Source organism: Lipotes vexillifer, unplaced genomic scaffold, assembly GCF_000442215.2.
Source record: "Lipotes vexillifer unplaced genomic scaffold, Lipotes_vexillifer_v1.1 scaffold65, whole genome shotgun sequence".
NCBI classification, from domain to species: Eukaryota; Metazoa; Chordata; class Mammalia; order Artiodactyla; family Lipotidae; genus Lipotes; species Lipotes vexillifer.
The window spans coordinates 1,739,829-1,749,991 of NW_006796728.1; the positions used below are offsets into that span (position 1 = coordinate 1,739,829).

Here is a 10,163-nt window from a genome sequence, read left to right on the forward strand (position 1 = left end):
ATAAATTAATATTTGTAATATTTAAAATAGTAACTGGCACAGAGTAAGGGCTATCTGATACAGGAAAGAAAGAAAGGAAGCCTTTTACAAGGAACAAACCGGATTATATTTATAGCCTAGTTTAGGCTATAACTTCTGGATAGCCAATCACTGCATATTTTAAATTATGAAATTATTTTACGTACTGCATTTTTAAAAGAAGGTAAACAGAGGAAAAACATAGGAGAAAAGGAAGAAATCAACAGGTTTGTGGGGGTTTTTTCCCTTGTACTTGTCTCTGAAGGTGACCTCTTTGGGAAACGTATGTTATTTGTTCTCTGAGCTGTGTATGATTAGTTTCTTCATCATACACAGACAAATTAGAAAGGCTGCTGTGGTGCCCAGAAATCATCCGTTAAACAAAGTCAAAATTAATGATAAAACTGAGTTCCCTTTGTGTTTGATTTTCATCTATCTGTACTCAATTATAAACGAGCTATCAAAGAAAGCTACCCATTAGCTCTTAATTCATAATGACTCCAGAAAGCAATCCCTATACTGCCATTGATATCTCACCAACAACGTCCTATTCTCTGCAGGGCTTTAGATGAAAATGAAAAGGGAAAACAAAACTACATAATCCAAGCAGCTCCTAATCCTGAGCCCTACCGTGGAAAACTAGGAAATCAGGCTTAATATATGCAAGGTGTAATAAGTTTTCATCTACATATGTGAAGGAGACATTTGAACTATTTTTTCTTTCACCAGAATCTATTGTGCCTTAAATAAAACAGTCATAACAGCAACAGTGCATCCCAGGTTTCTATTTCATTGTGTCAAAAGCAAACATTCTTCAAAGTTAGAGAAAGCTTTCCATGAGGAAAAAGTCTAAAACAGAGATGATATGTGCTTTATGCAGAGAGAAGTAACATCTAATTATTTATTTGGGGTAAGAGTGAGATCATCCCATAAGTGGACTTTTCTCTCTTCATAGTACTCATCTAAACGCCTAAACACTCTGACCTCTGGCACATCCCACAGTAAATCCATTCTGTAGCCTCCTAACTAACTGATTCTAAACTATAAGGAAAAAGAATTAGGCATTGTCCATTTATTCATAGGTGATTTAAAGAAATATTAAAACAGATTTGAATCCTGATTTGAAATAATTCCCTGCCCTTATTCACAGATTTATGTACATTTAATTTATATTCTTCTTACTTCCAAAAAAGAAAAAAAGACTACTCACAATTTAAAATATAATATACTTAAAAATAAAATGAGAAGAAAAAATCAGCAGTTACAATGAAAGTGGTCAGAAGGAGAGAAGGGCTGGCGGGCAAGGAGACAAGATCATGGTCTAGGACTGGAGCTGGATGGTTATTGCAAGTGTACAATTCACTTAATTTTTAAGTCTTCTGACAGACAACAGAAAGAGGTGGCGGGGCGGGGTGGGGGGGGAACCATAAGATAAAAATAAGCATTGCAAATCTTCAGGAGAAAGGCAAACTTTTTTCTAATATTAAGTTATCTAAACAGTGGCTCACAAGAATCTTTGTTTTAAAAGTAACATAGAAAATGCTAAAGACTCATTAAAACAAACTGTGATTTCCAGACCAATATTTGCTTACTTCAGTTATTTTGTTTGCTTGTTTTTAGCCCTGGTATCAACAGCATTCATCCTATAAACAGCAATTGTACAGGCTGAAGATGCCTAAACTTATAGAAAATTTAAAATTACTGAAACACACTTTATAAATTTCTTTCACTTTCTGTATAACGTGCATATGCAAAAATATTTCGAACAGTAGCAAGTGTACTTACCTAATGATCCCTAACCCTTTCATCCATGCAGTCAATAAACATTTATTGTATAGCTTCTATGAATCAGATATTACTAGGTTCCAGAGACACAAAGATGACCAAGACACTGACCCTGTCCTCAAAAAGTTCACACTCTAAAAGTACATATCATCACAGTGAGTATAGTGGAAACAGGCTCTAGAGAGGCTTATGGCAGAAGGGATATTTGGTAAGTAGAAAGTGGCATTCGGGATTATGAAAAACTTCACCAAAAATAAATGGCATATAAACTCTATATCAAAGACCAGGAGTTTGTCAGATTACTAAAATAGGGGAAAGTTATTCCACATAAAAGGGATGCTGTCTTTGCATTTGCTGAGATATGACCAGAACAGCATTTAAGCAACAGCAAGTAATTCAGTATGGACAGTATACCTTATTGTTATGGACTGAATGTTTGTGTCCCCTGCAAAATTTATATGTTGAAACCCAACCCCCCAGTGTAATAGTACTAGGAGGTAGGACCTTTGGGAGGTAATCAGCATTAGAATGAGATCAAGAGGGTGGAGCTCACAGGAATGGAATTAGTGCCCTTATTAAAGTCACTAGAGAGTTTGCTTCCTCTCTCTGCTCTCCACCATGCGAAGAGACATTACCAATGAGAAGCTGGCAGTCAGAAAACAGCCCTCACTAGAATTCTACCAGGCTGGCACTCTGATCTCATACTTCCAGCCTCCAGAACTGGGAGAAATACATTTCTGTTGTTCATAAGGTGCCTAGGTTATGGTACTTTATTATAGCAGCTCAAACAGACTAAGACAAGGATAAAGACAAAGCTGGAGAGGAACCCAATGGCCAGGGCATGGAGAGCTTTGTATGGTAAGTTAAGGAGTATGGAATTCAGCCTAGAGGTCATCGATGTTCAATTCTTTTAAAACAAAGAAATCATTATTTACACATAAACATACATGGGATCCCAACTATAAAACAGAAAAGGAATCTCCTTATTTCAGGTGAGTGCTGGAGAATCTGAAAACTGACCTGGTCAGCTTCTTGTCACACAGTTTGAAAACCCTGTCTATAACCAAATCAGGTGTGGGGAGAGCTTATCACAAAGGTTTTTAGTCAGAAGGATAACATGAGCAGATTTCAAATTTTAGAATGATGACTATGGCTCTAATATGAAAATGGATGGGGGGAAAATGAGAACCAAGGAGAAGATTTCTGAGGGTAAGACCATTTCAAGAAAAGAGTAATAAATGAAATCCTGTATTAGGACAGCGAATAGTGAAATCTTTAGAACATGAAGGATAAAGAGGAAATCCAAGTGACTACCAGGAGAGAGGGCTGATTACATACAAAGGAATAAAAATCAAATTATCAGGATTTTATCAGTAACACTGGATATAAGACAAAACCAGAAATATAAAATCCTAGACAAATACATAAGATCTCAAGTCATCATGAAAAGAATTTCTACAGGATGTGCCATGAGAAAAGAAAGTGTTAACAAGTAAGCTGCAAAAGCAATGATTTATGACAAGTTTGAGCTGGCAGGTGGTACACAGCAAAAGAATGTATTTTACCCATGACATAACTAGAAATGATCACTCAGGAACTGCAGAAGATTCAGATCCTATCACAGGCCATGACACAGTAGAAATCATCTATAAATTTATATGAAATACTAATGTGAATATGTGGTTCAAATGATTCATAATGGTAAATGAGATTTATATTGCTTCATTCATAGGTCTTAAATTTAAATTATCATCATCCAACTACTTGTACCATTTTACTTTATTTTTTATTAAATCAGAGTAGGAGAGGATAGAAAACAATGAATTGGAAGTGAGGATATAGAAAGAGAAGATGTACATGATAGTAAAGTTCTTCTTTCTAGGAATCTTTATGACATAAAAGAAAAAGAAGGAACATTCAGGATCCATTAACAGTGACTAATTTTTGTTCATTGATAATAAGATTACTTCAGCATTTTTATATGCTCTAGAAGAGAGAGAATGAACATTTCTGAGGAAAAAAAAAAAATGAGATCATTAAGGGTCAAAAAACACCACAGGTTAAAGAATAAATTGTTCATTTTTTTAAATTATTGAGGTTTTTCTTAAAGTAAGAAATGTAGGATTTAAGAAAAGGCAAAAAAGAATCTCTGTCAAAATTTAGCAATTGTAGGGCCCTGCACGCTTTTAGAGTAAAATTTCCTAAAATAGATTCATTATTCCATTTAGTCTCCTTACACATGTGACATCTTCATAAGTCAATACAAGTCATACTGACCACTGTCTCCCAAATAGAATTGGTTAATTCCTGTATAATCTTGCTTAACTTTATTTTCTTTTATTCTCTAATAGACCCCTGACAACCTATTCATTAATCTAATCCATTAACTCCTTCAAGACCAAGCTTAAAATGCATCTCTTTCCATAATCATTCCCTAACTAACTATTCAACCTGTGACCTGTATTCTTTTCCATCTTTCCAGTTTCCTAAGAATCTATCTCTAATCCTTGTCCTCTCTTCCTGTCATCTTCTTTCTTGGGTCTCCTCTTAGCCCCATTAATATTTAACCAAAAATAAAAGGAACTAACAAATATAAAAAAGAAACAACCACATATTCTATTTACTTATTCTTACTTTCCTGTTATAAACCTCTAAAAAAAAAAATAAGCTTCTTCCTCTACTCCATTACCAGCCACAGAATGCTCACGTGACTCATTTGTTTATGGTGAGTTTTCTCCAAGTGGACAATAAATTCAAAGTGCAGGCACTTTGCCTTTTATTTCTTCACATACATCCAGGGAAAACAGTGCAATACGTCGAGTGCAGAAAATATAAAACTAAATATGTGCTAACTAAGATATTAAGAAAGAAAAAGAGTAAAATCTGATAAATTAATGTGGAGCAGGCTCAAAATAGAAGGAAACACTCACACTTTCTACCTCACCCACCCTCTAGGCAAACAGAGTTTTGCTAAATATTGGTAAAAAGACTGCTTTGGAAATTTACAGATTTATTTTGTGTTACCTGCCAACATTCTAGAGAGCTTCAGAAAAAAACAAAAGAAAAATGAATCAATTAAAAAGCCTTTATTCTCATCTACAGAGGAAGACCATTTCCTAGTACATTATTTAGTTTCATTAACATTCATGGTGTATTTGGCAAACACAGAATTATAAGCTCTGTGGTAAAGGAAAGTGCATCTAATTCTACCTACACATTCTCTAATAATTAGATGTTTCAGGGTCTTAAAGGTTGATTAAATTGAACCAGGTAACAAATGAAGTGAGTAAAGGATTTTCTGTGGGTCATAGAGAAGAAAATCTTTATCACATATAATAATATGTAAAGACACCACAAGCTAGAAATAATCAGTCTGACCAAAATTTTATAATCATGGCATATGATAAGAATATAATACTCAACCGAGGCCCCAGAATTATAAAATATTCTTCTATCCAGTAGATGTATTTTTTTCTTCTTTCTTTTAAATATGGGGGTTTAAGAAGTATACTCAAAACAACAAACCTACCAAACTTCTGTTAAAATAAATAACAGCAAAGGAACACAAAAAGTATTAACAGAGAAAGACAGAAAAGGAGGCAATAAGAGAACAGAAATTTCAACAAATTTTTGGAACTTAGAAAGTAGTTGGAATGGTAAGGAACTAAGTAGATAGAAAAAAATTAAAATCTGCTATTGCAGAGGAAGAACCTGAAGGGAGCTGGTCAGTTTGCTTCACAGAAGCCCTAGGAAACTCGGCACCTGGAGGCTTCTAGTACTATGGCAGAAGGTAAGATGCAGTGTTAAACAAGGGCACTGTAGGCTCTTCAGCAGAGCCTTTCCCTAACCCATACAGATAAACGTGTATTCCTCCAAAATGCCACCTCTCACCCCTCAAATGGGAGATCAGAGGTTCACTCTTTGAAAAACACTGAACTAGGAAGGCTCCAAGTTCAGAGACAATGAGCATAGCAAATGGCAGGTGTGAATCATATGGTTAAAAATAGGGGGATTCAGTCTTACTGAAAGTTGGGACCCTTATCTACTTTCCCTGTCCTTATGCATGGATGCCAGTAGCCACATAAAACTTCCTCCACTCCATACCCCTTCCACCCATCCCTTGTAAGAGACTGGAAGATTCACCTCTGGAAAAACTAAATGACCCCAGAGAAAAACTTTCACTTCTTTCCATCAATATAAAGGCTATCTCACTTTCTGACCACCCAACAGTGAAGATCACCAGGAACAAAGCACATCAAAAACAGAATTTTCAATTGTCTTTTCCTAACTCATTCTAAAATGATTATATTACCATGGATCACCAGGCATTTCAAGACAGCCTACAACACAAAAGACAAGGGACTAAAAAAAAACCAAAAACACACAGGAAAAGAAAATCTGAAAGAAACAGTAAGGGGGTGGGGGAACAAGAAGAAAACTTGGAGAAAAAATAAAACATCTGTAATACTTTCAAAAAGATAAAACTATCTTTGAATATTTAACAATGACAGAATCTACACAAAAGGTAGACAACACAGGCATGTTATTAGAAATGTTTTTAATGTGATTACTAAAATAATGCAGTTGGAAGATAACTTCTCAAAATGGAACAGAAAGTCAAAATGATGGGGAACTTGACAAAAAGATAAGAAAATCTAGGAGATTCAATATCCAAATACTAGAATATCCTAAAACAGTTAACAGAAAATGTGGAGAGAAGGAAATAGATGAAGAAATGACACAAGAGTCCAGAAATAAAGGATAAAGTGCTTATGAGATTAACCTTCTTAAGCAAATATGTAGATACTAATTTTTCAACATGCCACATCCCTGCCCAGTGGCATCCTTCTGCCTAGCAATCTCATTCTAGCTCTCAATAACTAGTTTCACTTTATGTAATCAATCTGATCTCTTATTCTCTAAAACGTAAACTCTTTCCACAAACTTTCTATCTCCTTTCTATTCTCAGGGAAGGTCACTTCAATACTCAGCACACTGAAAAATGGAGACAATAGTCCCCACACAAAAAAGCAAAAGCAATTATGGTATAAAATAATTAGTTAAACCTGAGACAAGGCTCAAGTTCTACTTCCTCTGTATCACTTTTTTTTTCCTTTTTCTCTCTATGAACGCTTAGCTTGACCAGCAGTGTCACACAATGGTTAGGACCATGGACTTTGCTATTAGACAAGCCTGAATTCAAGTCCAGGCAATACCATCTACTTAACCTCTCTAAATGTCAGTGTACTCATCTATGAAATGAATATATAATAACAGTATTTTATCTCACAGTGTTACCGTGAGGATTAAATTAAATATGAATGTAAAATAATCCCTAATTTCTTTCACATGTCTCATCTGAGAAAACTGCAAATGTAGGTATTAAATTCCATGACCCTTTTCTACCAATCAATTGTATAACATCTAAATATAATTCAGAAAGCAATATGATCTGCTCTGAACCAAACTGTGCCCCCCACCAAGTTCATATGTTGAAGCCCTAACCCCACTGTGATGGTAGTTGGAGACAGGACATTTGAGAGATAATTAGGTTTAAATGAGGTCATGAGCATGGGGCCTGATGATAGGATTATTGCCATGTGAGTGCCACCTGTAAGCGAGGAAAAGAACTCACCGGAACTCAACCATGCTGGCTGATCTCAGATTTCCAGCCTCCAGAACTGTGAGAAATTAAATTTCTGTCGTTTAAGCCACCCACAGTACGGTATTTTGTTACCGTAGCTCTAGATGATTAATACATGATCCTTCAAAAAGGTTAAAAGTCTGGTATCAAAAAACCTTTATCCTAGTCCATTTTGTTACTGATTTGGCAAGGAAAAGTTAAAGTACATAAACATCCTAAACACTTAAAAGAAGACAATTTTAATTGCCATTGCTAGTCATATGGATATTAATAGGAATGATTTTTTTAAAAAGAAGAAAATGGAAATCAGAAGAAAAGAAAGGCATTCTTCAATTTGCCCCCAACCCACCTTTCAAGTTCACTTTCCCCGACCTCTCACTTTTCCTGACGTGGGGTCTTTCACTGACCTCCTCACCTTATTACTTTACTTTTTAAATATTTTGTTTAGTAAACTCACTTAAAAACATGGAAAGGAGACATTTACGTGACCATATAAGCAATGGGCTATCTTCTTCCAAAGTGTTCAATTGAAAAGACCAGGTATTTTGCAAAGAAAATAAAGCTATTATTTCAATGGTAGGTAATATTCTTTTTTGAGAATGTTTACCAGATAATTTGTAAGAGAAACATCCACAAGTGAGTTATAAAGGTCAATCCCTTGTGGGATGAAATAAGTTTTGAAGTTCAATTTAAGACAAGATTTTTAATTACCAAGGTAGACTACCTAGGGACAATTTCAGATTGAAAGGCCAAAAACCTTAAGTTAGTTGATTTTTAATAGACAATTTAACCCCAGCCCCCCCAAAGAAAATCTGATAAATCATTTCCCATAAGTGAAAAACTAATTATATCACCATATTGACATTATAATAGCATCTAAATGTTTCTTCAAAATTTGAAACAACACTATGAGTGATACTTTGGGCCTAAATTTCCAGTAAATTTATCCTCACTGAAATCTTTAGAGAATAATAATGAAGAAAGATTACACAACAGTTGATTGATATTTTTTGAATGTTTATTGTTATAGATTTTTTTTAAGTAAAATGATAAAAGATGCTTTAAAAAATTTTTTTTTATTATTTCATTTCATCCAGGTCAAATGAATTTATGAAAATAAGCATAGTATAGTACATAGCATAGTGTTGAAAGCACCTTAGTCCATTTGGGCTGCTATAACAAAATATCAGGGACTGAGTGGCTTACAAACAACAGAAATTGATTTCTCACAGTTCTGGAAGCTGGAAGTTCAAGATCAGCTGCCAGCATGGTCTGGTGTGGGCTCTTCTCCAGGTTGCAGAGTTCCTGTTGTATCTTCATGTGGTGAAAGGGGCTCAGGATCTCTCTGGAGTTCCTTTTTTAAGGCCACTAATCCTATTTGAAGGGCTATACGCTCATGATTTATGCACCTCTCAAAGCCCTATGTACTAGTACCATCACATCAGGAATTAGTAACTCAACATATGATTTGGGGCGAGGACACAAACATTCAGACCATAGGAGAAAATATAAAAGTTTTAGAGTTGGATGGGAGAAGCAAATGCCTATAATTATTAACTGTATATGTTAATAAGCATTCATTCCTAGTAATCATTTTTTCCCAATGTATAAAAACAACACATGAAAATTAACTCATTCACTGTATATAACAAAACAGAAAGAGACTCATGGATATAGAGAACAAACTAGTGGTTACCAGTAGGGAGAGGATAGGAGGGAGGGGGGAACATAGAAGTATGGAATTAAGAGATACAAAATACTACTTATAAAATAGATAAGCAACAAGGATATATTGCATAGCACAAGGAAATATAGCCATTGTTTTGTAATAAACTTAAATGGAATATAATCTATAAAAATACTGAATCACTATGTTGTATACCTGAAACTAATATAATATTGTAAATCAACTATACTTCAATTTTAAAAACTGTAAAAAATTAATTAATTCACCTGCCATTTAATGCAAAGAGTAGGTAATTGAAGCCCATAACATTTTCTAATTTAATAAGACAAAAAAATTTCTGCAGCACTTTAAAAAACTGGAAATTTCAATTCTTAAACACAAAATATAACAAATGTCCAAAAGACCTAAAGCAACAATGAAATCAGTACTATAATAGTAGACTTGCTTCACAGTTTCCTAAAATCAGGACTTACAGACCATAGAAAAATCAAGCTCTATGGTTTATTCCTTCAAAGATTGGGCCTAAAAATGGCTTTAACATTCAATAAACATTTTTTGAGTGCCTACTCTGTGCCAGGCACTCTTCTAAGAATTGAAAACATACAGTATTAGCAAACAGAACAGCAAAGGCCCCTGCTCTCGTGAAGCTTATACTGACTTGGAAAAGGGATTATATATATATTATATATATTCAATTTAAATCCCTCTTATTGTATACTGTAGCTACTTTTTCTCCTTTTTAGGAGAACCTTGGCTGCTATCCCATATAAAAATGTCTCTTTATTCCAGACAATATGTTCTTCTGGTAACTATATTATGTGTGGCAATATTTCAGTATTTTCAGGTACACTTATAATTTCATTATTTGTAAAAAACTGCAAAACAAACATACAACACATTTTTTATTTTAAATATACTTTAAGTAGCTCTGGTTAATACTGTTAAATAACAAATGCCAATAAAAATATAATTCAGTTATAGACTCTATCATGAAAAATGCTATGAATGCTATCACACGTCCAAGGAAGG

At 34.4% G+C, this 10,163-nt stretch overlaps 1 protein-coding gene across 1 annotated transcript in view; it reads right to left on the reverse strand.

Moving 5' to 3' along the window:
• Window positions 1-10,163, reverse strand: part of GBE1 (1,4-alpha-glucan branching enzyme 1) — a 327,728-nt gene that overhangs the window by 210,510 nt on the left and 107,055 nt on the right. The gene's annotated exons all lie outside the window — the stretch shown is intronic.